Source organism: Rana temporaria, chromosome 11 (assembly GCF_905171775.1).
Source record: "Rana temporaria chromosome 11, aRanTem1.1, whole genome shotgun sequence".
Classification (NCBI taxonomy): Eukaryota; Metazoa; Chordata; class Amphibia; order Anura; family Ranidae; genus Rana; species Rana temporaria.
Genome location: NC_053499.1, coordinates 162,104,516 through 162,117,069, shown reverse-complemented (window position 1 = coordinate 162,117,069; position 12,554 = coordinate 162,104,516). Strand labels below are relative to the sequence as shown.

Genomic DNA, 12,554 nt, shown 5'->3' with positions numbered 1-12,554 from the left:
TGGGATCCCCCTGAGGAAGTCACATGCCCTTGGGAGCCCCCTGAGGAAGTCATGTGTACCTGTGAGGAAGCACATAGATGGAGACCTTTGGATGACGTCATCGCACATGGAGGAAAACCAGGAAGTACGGTATCTATATACACTATATCAGTGTTTCTCAACTCCAGTCCTCAAGGCGCCCCCAACAGGTCATGTTTTTAGGATTTCCCTCAGATGAAACTGCTGTAGTAACTACTAAGGCAGTGAAACTGATCAAATCACCTGTGCAAAATAATAAAAAGCCTGAAAACATGACCTGTTGGGGGCGCCTTGAGGCCTGCCGTTGAGAAACATTGCTCTAATAAACAAGGGCCTGGATTCAGGTAGATTTGCCCCTTATTTACGGAGGCGCAGGGCAGCGTTTTGGCCCTGCGCCCCCCGCAAATTTACTGCGCTAGCAGTAGCTCCGTAAATTGCGTGTGCGCTGTGTAAACTTGCCCTGCGTAAGGGCGCCTAATGTAAATGATCCCGTAGGGGGCGGGAATCATTTAAATTAGGCGCGCTCCCGCGCCGAGCGTAGAGCGCATGCTCCGTCGGGAAACTTTCCCGACGTGCATTGCGGCAAATGACGTCGCAAGGACGTCATTTGCTTCAAAGTGAACGTGAATGGCGTCCAGCGCCATTCACGAATCACTTACGCAAATTACGTAAAATTCGAACGTCGCGACGCGGGAACGACGGGTATACTTTAGCATTGGCTGCCCCTGCTATTAGAAGGGGCAGCCTTACGCTAAACACGCCGTACGGAAACGACGTAAATTGCGTACGCAGGGCTCGCGCAACATTGTGAATCGGTTTTAGTATGCAATTTGCATACTATACACTGAGCACAATGGGAGCGCCCCCTAGCGGTCATCGCAAGAATGCAGCCTAGATATGCGTGGCATAAGAGCCTTATGCCACGCAGATTTTAGGCTGCAGTCGGCGTTACGATGTTCCTTAATCAGGAGCATTCGTAACGCCGGGGCAAGTAAGCAATTGCGCTGTGTAACCTATGGTTACACAGGCGCAATTGCTACTTGAATCTGGGCCAAGGATTGTGTGATCAAATATGTGATGCCCACTAGAGAGGTAATTTTTTAAATGCTGTTCCTTATTTACAAGCAGTAACACACATCCTTCATAGACAGTCATGAGTCCTGATTAAGCGCTGATATAGCACGAAACGCGTGACGTATTATTCAGTTAGGCTTTGCATCTACTTTGACCTTCTATCCTTACGCACATTGCATTTGACCCTGAGAACGGTGAACCAGTCAATCAATTTTAGATTTTTTTTGGGCAAGCCAACAAATTGGAATGAGTTTTGGGTTTCCCCGGCTATCTGCAGCCCATACATTTCTGCAGTTGTGTTGATGATATACAAACAGCTTTGTTATCAGCAGCCCAGCCTGCCTAGACGGAGCTTATCTCCTCCTCCACAGTGGCGGGCCGCGCTCTTCTTGTTGAGGCCTCCATAGTGAGAGGCTGGTTGGGAGGCCGGTGCTGAAGACGCGATGATCGCCCTGGAGGCAGCTGTGGGAATGTGCGTGTTCGATCCTCCTCACTTCAGAGAAGAACAATTGTGCGCAGTTCTTAAAGTAGACCTTCACCCGCTAGATGTGTCGCACCCTTCACATAGGTAGGTGCTAGAGGTTAGGATCAGTGGCGGCTGGTGCGCAAAATTTTTGGGGGGCGCAAACGGAAAAAAAATTGCAGCCTCACTGTGCCCATCAAATGCAGCCACTGTGCCATCAATTCGCACCACTGTGCCATGCCATCAAATGCAGCCACTGTGCCATCAATTGTCACCACTGTGCCATCAAACGCAGCCACTGTGCCATGCCATTAAACGCAGCCACTGTGCCATAAATTGTCACCACTGTGCCATGCCATCAAACGCAGCCACTGTGCCATCAATTGTCACCACTGTGCCATGCCATCAAATGCAGCCACTGTGCCATAAATTGTCACCACTGTGCCATTCCATCAAACGCAGCCACTGTGCCATCAATTGTCACCACTGTGCCATCAAATGCAGTCACTGTGCCATCAATTGTCATCACTGTGCCATCAATTGTCACCACTGTGCCATGCCATCAAATGCAGTCACTGTGCCATCAATTGTCATCACTGTGCCATCAATTGTCATCACTGTGCCATGCCATCAAACGCAGCCACTGTGCCATAAATTGTCGCCACTGTGCCATGCCATCAAACGCAGCCACTGTGCCATCAATTGTCGCCACTGTGCCATCAAACGCAGCCACTGTGCCATGCCATTAAACGCAGCCACTGTGCCATAAATTGTCACCACTGTGCCATGCCATCAAACGCAGCCACTGTGCCATCAATTGTCACCACTGTGCCATGCCATCAAATGCAGCCACTGTGCCATAAATTGTCACCACTGTGCCATTCCATCAAACGCAGCCACTGTGCCATCAATTGTCACCACTGTGCCATCAAATGCAGTCACTGTGCCATCAATTGTCATCACTGTGCCATGCCATCAAATGCAGTCACTGTGCCATCAATTGTCACCACTGTGCCATGCCATCAAATGCAGCCACTGTGCCATAAATTGTCACCACTGTGCCATTCCATCAAACGCAGCCACTGTGCCATCAATTGTCACCACTGTGCCATCAAATGCAGTCACTGTGCCATCAATTGTCATCACTGTGCCATCAATTGTCACCACTGTGCCATGCCATCAAATGCAGTCACTGTGCCATCAATTGTCATCACTGTGCCATCAATTGTCATCACTGTGCCATGCCATCAAATGCAGCCACTGTGCCATCAATTGTCACCACTGTGCCATCAAACGCAGCCACTGTGCCATGCCATCAAACGCAGCCACTGTGCCATCAATTGTCACCACTGTGCCATCAAACGCAGCCACTGTGCCATCAATTGTCACCACTGTGCCATCAAACGCAGCCACTGTGCCATGCCATCAAACGCAGCCACTGTGCCATCAATTGTCACCACTGTGCCATCAAACGCAGCCACTGTGCCATGCCATCAAACGCAGCCACTGTGCCATGCCATCAAACGCAGCCACTGTGCCATTAATTGTCATCACTGTGCCATCAATTGTCGCCACTGTGCCCATTCATGCCGCTGTGCCAATTGTCCCCCCGAGCGCCTGTGATAGGTTATTCCTCCCGGGGGGGCGGTGACACCGGGGGGGGCGGGGACATCACACATGATTAACCCCCTCCTCCCTGGCAGAGAAATCCCCGTTACATGCAGACACGTGCGCTTCCTTTCACTCCAAATCAAAATTCGTTTTTCAGAAATTCGGATCCCAACTTTCCGAATTACAAATTCAAAACGAATCCGAAATAACAGGAAAAAAATTATTTGAACGAAATTCGAATTTAATTCGCTTTTCAAATATCTTTCGAATTCGAATCGTTTTCAAATTTCCACAGAGAATAAAATAGAAAATTATGGAATAGAATAGAAAAAAAAAATAATAGGCTAGAAAAGAAAAAAATATAACAGAAAATAAAAGAATAGAATATAATACAGTAAAACAGAATAGGAAATAAAAGAACAGAATAGACTAGACGATAATAGAAACAAATATATTAGAATAAAATAACATAGAAATAATATAACCATCTTCTGAAATTCGAATTTCAAATAGAATACATTTGAATTTGAATACATAAGAAAATAATAGAATAGACTGCAATAGAATAGAAAATAATAATAAAAAAAACAATAGAATAGAATAGAAAAAATATAACATTTCCCAAAATTCAAATAGAATCAATTTGAATTTGAATAGAATAGATTAGAATAGTATAGAAAAAACAACAGAATAGAATAGAAAGAATATAACTATAAATTTGAATTTCAAATGGAATAAATTTAAATAGAAAAGAATAGAATAGATTAGAATAATAAGAATAACTTACATAGCGCAATGCTAACAACCATTGTAGACAAAAAGCCGCTGAAATACAACAATTCTGATGTTTATTTTCCTTCTATTTGCCATCTCTGGTTCCTTCTTTTCCTCTCATCAATATAATAAATAATTTGTCACTGATTGGTGTCACTGATGGGCACTGATTGGTGTCACAGATGGGCACTGATTGGTGTCACTGATGGGCATTGATTGGTGTCACTGATGGGCACTCAATGGTGTCACTGATGGGCTCTGATTGGTGTCACTGATGGGCTCTGATTGGTGTCACTGATGGGCTCTGATTGGTGTCACTGATGGGCTCTGATTGGTGTCACTGATGGGCACTGAGTGGTGGCACTGATGGGCACTGAGTGGTGGCACTGATGGGCTCTGATTGGTGTCACTGATGGGCATTGATTGGTGTCGACAATCATGGCACAATCGCCCCGTGTTCTGGGTGCCATTAAGAAATAACGGAATTACAACCGTGTTCCGCGTTTTGCCGCTATTCTGGAACCGCGGGCAGAATTTCTGCGATTTCACACCGCGATCCACAATCCCGAGCTGTGATTGGAGCCGCACACATTACACAATGTCACCCCTTCCCAGCCAGTGGCATCAGTACAGTGACAGTGCATAGTATTTTCACCAGTGCCTTGTCACACAGGATCAGGCCACCCCCTCCATATACAGAACCTTGTCGCCCAGGATCAGGCTGTCCTCCATATACAGAGGAGAAGTCAGCTTCCACCAGTGCCTTGTCACACAGGATCAGGCCACCCCCTCCATATACAGAACCTTGTCGCCCAGGATCAGGCTGTCCTCCATATACAGAGGAGAAGTCAGCTTCCACCAGTGCCTTGTCACACAGGATCAGGCTGTCCTCCATATACAGAGGAGAAGTCAGCTTCCACCAGTGCCTTGTCACCCAGGACCAGCCCACCCCCCTCCATATACAGAGAAGTCCGCTTCCACCAGTGCCTTGTCACCCAGGCTGTCCCAGCTCTGGCTTTGTTGGGCTCAGCGCTGTACAGACGGCAGTCCGGCTCCCCCTGCAGGCCGCCTGCGGTAGTGGCGCTGCCTCCATCCCCGAGCAGACAGAGCAGCAGCGGCAGTGTCAGGCTGGGAGCCGGCGGAGGAGGAGTACCGGGACAGCGGCACCGCCAACTGGGGGGAGGGGAGGGAGAGACTGGAGCCCCGGAGCCGGGGGACGTTACCGGAGAACAGGGGACATGGTCTACCTACCTGGACTACCTACCTCCACCTGGACCAGTCTGCACCACTGACCTGCAACTCCTTCCTGACCCGGGGTAAGTCACTGGGACCCTCTGCGGGCCCCCCTCCCCTGTACCCCACTGTCTGTCCTTCCGTACATGGGGATCCGACTGTCTATCTACCGATCTGCCTACCGACCTGTCCATCTACCGACCTACCTTTATCGACTTATGCCAGTCTATCTATCTATCCATATACATATCTATCTATCTGTCTGTATCGTACTTCTCTCTGATTCGTTTTCTAGTTTTATTTTATTTTTATTTTTTATGTTCTATCCTACTATTGAACCTTCCATTTATCTCATCGCTATCTATCTATCTATCTATCTATCTATCTATCTATCTATCTATCTATCTATCTCTATCTATCTATCTATCTATCTATCTATCTATGTATCTATATCTCCAATATTTATTATCTATCTATCTATCTATCTATCTATCTATCTATCTATCTATCTATCTATCTATCTGTCTCTATCTATCTATCTATCTATCTATCTATCTATCTATCTTTATCCATTTTTATCAGGTCTTTCCATCTCTTTCTCTCTTAGGATATGTTCTCTTGTTGGTCTTTTTTGGTATTCCTCATTTACTATCCTACTACTGATCTTTGCCTCTATCCGGTTTCAAGCCATGCCTGTTTATCTATTTATCTTTCTGTCTATTTTCTATCTGATCTTTCCATCTCTTCTCCTCTCTTTCTTTCTACATTTTCTGTTGGTCTTTTTTGGGATTTTTGATTTACTATCCTACCATTGACTATCCTACCATTGACTATCCTACCATTGAGTATCCTGTCATTGCATTTTATACTACTAAACATTGCCTCTATCTAGTTGCAAGCCATAGTTGATCTATCTATCTATCTATCTATCTATCTATCTATCTATCTATCTATCTATCTATCTATCTATCTATCTATCTACCTATTTCTATCAGATCTTTCCATCTCTTCATCTCTCTCTTTCCTCTCTATGTACTCTGTTGGTCTTTTTGGGGATTTTTGATTGACAATCCTTCCATTGCCTATCCTGCCATTGATTATCTTGCCATTGACCTTCCAACCATTGCCTTTCCTACCATTGCCTTTCCTACCATTGCATTTCCTACCATTGCCTATCCTGCCATTGACAATTCTGCCATTGCCTATCTTGCCATTGACCATCCTGCCATTGCCTATCCTGCCATTGACCATCCTGCCACTGACTACCCTGCCATTGACTATCCTTCCATTGCCTATCCTGCCATTGGCCATCCTGCCATTGACAATCCTGCCAATGACTACCCTGCCATTGCCTATGCTGCCATTGACTATCCTTCCATTAATCACCCTACCATTGACCATCCTGTCATTGCCTATCCTGCCATTGATTATCTTGTCATTGACTATCCTACCATTGCCTACCCTGCCATTAAACATTCTGCCATTGCCTATCCTGCCATTGCCTATCCTGCCATTGACCATCCTGCCATTGCCTATCCTGCCATTGCCTATCCTGCCATTGACTATCCTGCCATTGACCATCCTGCCATTGACCATCCTGCCATTGCCTATCCTGCCATTGACCATCCTGCCATTGCCTATCCTGCCATTGCCTATCCTGCCATTGCCTATCCTGCCATTGCCTATCCTGCCATTGACCATCCTGCCATTGACCATCCTGCCATTGCCTATCCTGCCATTGACCATCCTGCCATTGCCTATCCTGCCATTGACCATCCTGCCATTGCCTATCCTGCCATTGCCTATCCTGCCATTGACCATCCTGCCATTGCCTATCCTGCCATTGCCTATCCTGCCATTGACCCTCCTGCCATTGCCTATCCTGCCATTGACCCATGTCTCTTTCTGGTAGCCGGCCATGTTTGTTGAGCTCTTATTTCGTCTTCTTTTGGAAGTTCCGTGTACAGAATCCACATTTCCATCTCTAGTGTTCCAGTAAAGATTCTCTTCTGAGCGGCTCCCAGTCCATCCTCCGTGTCCCATTCATGTCATTATTTAGTTATTTGGGTGACTAGAGGAAGAAATCTCGGGGTGACAGCGGCCGCCCTTCTGTGTGACTTTTTATGGTGTTTTTGGCTGTTTTTGGGGCCAATAAAGTGATATTTTTGTGGATTCTTCAGCAGGGAAGAAGCTCCTCCATGTTATTTGTTGTTGGACATCTTCCTGGCATTGCAGACCACGACAGGTCCATGTGGGGGTGTTGGGGGTGGGGGGGGGGGGGGTGTTGGTGTGTTTTGATGTTTTTTATTTGCTAGAACTATAACACAAACATCAGAGTATAATAATAAAATCAAGGCGAGAACTGTGTGGAGAGAGGATGCGATCTCCCAAACCCGTCTCCGAAGGTCTCGTCGCCGTCAGTTGGCAGAATTGTGGTTTATTTTATTAGGAAAGCCGGTTATTCCGGTGAGGTTTGATCTCTTCCTGCGTTTTGGCTTGACAGGGAAAACAAAAACAAAAAAAAGAAAGACAGAAAAAAAAAATTTGCCTGCAGAGCTAGCAATCAGATTGAGCGTTGGCATTAACAAAAGAGGCTTGTTTTTCGTGACCTCCGGTGACGATCCACCAGCGAATGGCACCAGATCCAGAATTTTTGGTTTGGCAATTCATGTCGTGTTTAGTAATCTCTGTAACAATACACCGTGTAATCTTCTTAGCGCTGGCCGGGTATTGTTTGCGGAATCCGTCTGTCACGCAGAGTGTTACGGAGCCGGCCGTCAAGGCGAGGAGCGGTCCCTGCCACCTGGCTGCGTCGTATGGCGGGGGGCAGGGGGGGCGCCGCTCGCTCCTCAAAGCTCACATCCCTGGGAGAACTATTCGCCAATTTTGTTTCACTTTTTGTGAAGAAATTCCTCCCTCTTGGTTAAATACCTATTAATAATGATTATTTATCATCGTGAGCTTCAATTAATATCGCCGTCTTTACTTCGCTTACAGTCCGCGAATCCGCCCATTAATAACCTTTTACAAAGGACGAGATGTAAATATCCCGGGTGGGGGTTCAAATATCCCGGGTGGGGGTTCAAATGTCCTGGGTGGGGGTTCAAATATCCCGGGTGGGGGTTCAAATATCCTGGGTGGGGGTCCAAATATCCCTGGTGGGGGTTCAAATATCCCGGGTGGGGGTTCAAATATCCCGGGTGGGGGTTCAATTATCATGGGTGGGGGTTCAAATATCCCGGGTGGTGGTTCAATTATCACGGGTGGGGGTTCAAATATCCTGGGTGGGGGTTCAAATATCCCGGGTAGGGGTTAAAATATCCCGGGTGGGGGTTCAAATATCCTGGGTGGGGGTTCAAATATCCCGGGTGGGGGTTCAAATATCCCGGGTGGGGGTTCAAATATCCTGGGTGGGGGTTCAAATATCCCGGGTGGGGGTTCAAATATCCCGGGTGGGGGTTCAAATATCTCGGGTAGGGGTTCAAATATCCCGGGTGGGGGTTCAAATATCCCGGGTGGGGATCCCGTTATATTGTATAGTTTTTAATATTTATAATTAAAAATCTCTCCATCTTCTTTCATACAGCAAAGGGCAATGTCCCCTGACAAGCAGCTGGCAATTAAATGTCATTGTCTTACCTCCCGTTATCCGGTGACAGGAGGGGTGGGGGGAGGGGGGGGCGTTCTCTGGTTCACCCAACTTTGTACATACCAGCATTAATCTCAGCATCGCCTAACCGGATAAAGCAGATTATTTTAACGCCTTTAATTAAAATATTTTATTGTCTGATAATTCACAGTATTAGGCAATCCTATGCTACGAGAGAGTATCGAAGAATAATAATAATAATAATAATAATAATAATAGCAATTTAATACACTGTTAAAATATGCATATAATATGCTGCAAGAGAGTGTTGACTAATAATAATAATAATTCAATACATTGTTACAACTTGCATATTACATGCTGCAGGAGAGCATTGAATAATAATAATAATAATAATAATAATAATAATAATAACAACAACAACAATTTAATACACTGTTGCAATATGCATATAATATTTTGCAAGAGAGTTTTTAATAATAATAATATTATTATTATTATTATTATTATTATTAATAATAATAATAATAATAATAATAATAATAATAATAACAATTTAATACACTGTTGCAATATGACAATAATATTCTGCAAGAGAGTTTTGAATAATAATAATAATAACAACAATTCAATACATTGTTACAACTTGCATATTACATGCTGCAAGAGCGTATTGACTAATAATAATAATAATATAATGTAATACATTGTTGCAATGTGCATATAATATGCTGCAAGAGAGTTTTGAATAATAGTATTAATAGTAATGATAATAATAATAATAATAATAATAATAATAATAATAAACATAATAATAAATAATAATTCAATACATTGTTACAATATATATATAACATTGTAGGGAAGCGGCACGTTTTCGGGATGTGGAGTTGGAATACGGAGTTCGCTTCTTGAGGCAGCCAGCAATGGGCGAATCTTATGGAAGTCGCTATTATTTGGATTTTTTTCTCGGCGTTAGAAATTCTAGAGATTGAAATGGCGAAGAAAAGGAACGCAGGGAAGGAGATGGCGCTGAAGGTTGGCTGTAGATGGACAGATGACTCCCTAGACACACCAGGCGGCTCCGAGACATCTGTCCACCCTCAATCCTGCTGGGACCTGCTGCACTGTAGCTGGTTACTTGATAAGCGTTTGCCGAGCATGCGCAGTTGAGCGCTTGACTTCTCACATGTTGGAAGTGCCTAGGGAAGAGCTATGTGGTTCGATCGCCACCTTGTCTTTACCAGTTTGGTGCAAAACTGGGATGGATAAGACTGGCCCGTAAAGGGGTCACCTGCCCGGTGTGATGCTTGGGTTGGGGGGGTGGGAAGGTCAGGGTCACATCTAAGGGTACCGGGCCCCTCTGCAGGCTACACGGCACTGATCCCATATTACCTGGTCTAGGCCCCTCCCCCACTCTGGCAATTATGGGCATTGATCGGCACTGGTAGGTTACAATGATAGGCAGCACTGCTAGGTGGCACTGATGAGGCACTGATTGGCACCAATCGTGGGCATTGATAGGTGGCACTGGTGGGCACTGTGGGGGTACAGATTGGCACAGATGAGGCAGATGTGCCTCCTTCCTCTTTGGGACCAATGTCCCTTGCACCTAAGCCGGTGATCAGCTTTTTTTTCTCTCCCGCTGACAGCGGGAGAGAAAAAAAAAAAGAAGATTACCGAGCTTTGTTTACATCACGTGATCAACTGTCATTGGCTGACAGCTGATCACATGGTAAGGGACCGAGATCTGCCCCTTCCTGGGATCTGTGATCACCTGAGTCTCAGTGACTCTGAGATCAAAGTGCCCTGCATGGGCGGGCGAGGAGCGCGCAAAGGGGAGTACGTCTATTGATGGCCTCCTGGCAATTGGGGTCGGCACTGTGGACGTCATTCGGTTATATCGCTGACCCCTAGTGGTTGAGAATAAACGGTATCATTTTGATTCTTGCGTTCGATCGCGCCATTCCTCCTCTTTCCGCACCCGGCCTTCTTCGGACCGCCCCCGCTCAGTTTAGGCCGCGGCACACAACCTGCCATCCAAAATGACTACCACTTTACATCAATGCCGCCTGCACGTGCGCAGGAGAAACACCTTCTCATACCTATGATTGTAAATCGCAGGACTGGCTGAACGGGACGAACGTTTCCCACAAATCAGGATCTTTTTATGACTTATACATACAGCGGAGGTTGTTTCTTCAGTAAGAGCCGATTATTATTGGCTCCTCGGTCCCCGGCGTACCCCCTTTTCACGTTTCTCTGAGGGGGGGGGATGGCGCAGTGCCAGCCATTCGCGGTGGCAGCGATCGGTGCCAGCCCTTCTGTTCCTGTGCAAACAGTACAGCAGCTGAAACGTGCCGCCATCCTCGCACCCGGCAGGGAGAGGCTCCTCACCCACTCGCTGCCTCCGCCGGAGAGATGCCAAATGACGTCTACAGAGATCTGCAAAAAGAAGGGGAAAAAAAGTCCTGTTCCTGCGGGGGAGGGGGGGAGGGGGGAAGTCCTGTTCCTGCGGGGGAGGGGGGGGGTGGGGGGTTCACGTTTTTATCATAATTTGTGTGACAGATGGGGGGGGGGGGGATGGGGGGAACATGCTAAAAAAAAATGGGCAGCCCATGAAAATTCTGCATAAGTTGCACCGACCAAACTGTGCAAAGTTCCTGTAAAAACATTGGCCTGGATTCAGGTAGAATTGCGCATTTTTTACGGAGGCGCAGGGCAACGTTTTTGCCCTTCGCCCCCGCAAATTTGCTGCGCTGCCCTTGATTCACGGAGCAGTAGCTCCGTAAATTGCGTGGGCGCACCGGCAAAATACCCCCGGCGCAAGCGCGCGCAATTTAAATGATCCCGTAGGGGGCGTGGATCATTTCAATTAGGCGAGTTCCCGCGCCGATCGTAGAGCGCATTCTCCGTCGGGAAACTTTCCCGACGTGCATTGCGGCAAATGACGTCGCAAGGACGTCATTTGCTTCAAAGTGAACGTGAATGGCGTCCAGCGCCATTCACGATTCACTTACGCAAACTACGTAAATTTCAAATTTCGCGACGCGGGAACGACGGGTATACGTAGCATTGGCTGCAGCCTTACGCGAAAAACGCCGTACGGAAACGACGTAAACTGCGTACGCAGGGCTCGCGCAACGTTGTGAATCGGCGTTAGTATGCAATTTGCATACTATACGCTGAGCACAACGGGAACGCCACCTAGCGGCCATCGCAATAATGCAGCCTAAGATATGCGGGCATAAGAGCCTTATGCCGCACAGATCTTAGGCTGCAGTCGGCGTAACGAGGTTCCTGAATCAGGAGCATTCGTTACGCCGGGGCAAGTAAGCAATTGCGCTGTGTAACTATGGTTACACAGGCGCAATTGCTTCTTGAATCCAGGCCACTTTTTTTTATTACTAAGCAGCGCAAAACCAGATACTACCTTGTCTGCGTATGTAGCCTAGGTCTTTAACCAATAGCATGTCCAGTTCCTGACGTCTCTTCATATACAGTACTTGCCCACCAACCCAACAACTCTTCCATGTGCTTGATTACCCTGATGCTGATTGGATGGGTGGAGAGGAGACTCCCATGTATTATACATTGAATGTGTTTCTCTGTCATTTTATGCAGTGACCAAGGCTCTCCAGACGAAAAGCGTCAGTTTTTTTTGTTTTCCTACATGTGGCAATAAATTATTCTTATAAATTGGAGTTTCCGCCAATTTTTCTATTTTGTTGACCTAATTGAGTGTTTGGAGGACACCGCAGCCTGAGCGCC

At 46.5% G+C, this 12,554-nt stretch overlaps 1 protein-coding gene across 3 annotated transcripts in view; it reads left to right on the top strand.

Annotated features, from left to right (window-relative positions):
* Nucleotides 1-5,076: 5,076 nt before the first annotated feature.
* Nucleotides 5,077-12,554, top strand: part of CBFA2T3 (CBFA2/RUNX1 partner transcriptional co-repressor 3) — a 50,840-nt gene continuing 43,362 nt past the window's right edge. For all 3 annotated transcript variants that reach the window (XM_040329610.1, XM_040329612.1, XM_040329611.1), the window contains exon 1: nucleotides 5,077-5,256. The gene's annotated coding sequence lies outside the window, so the exon portion shown is untranslated. The remainder of the gene's footprint in view (nucleotides 5,257-12,554) is intronic.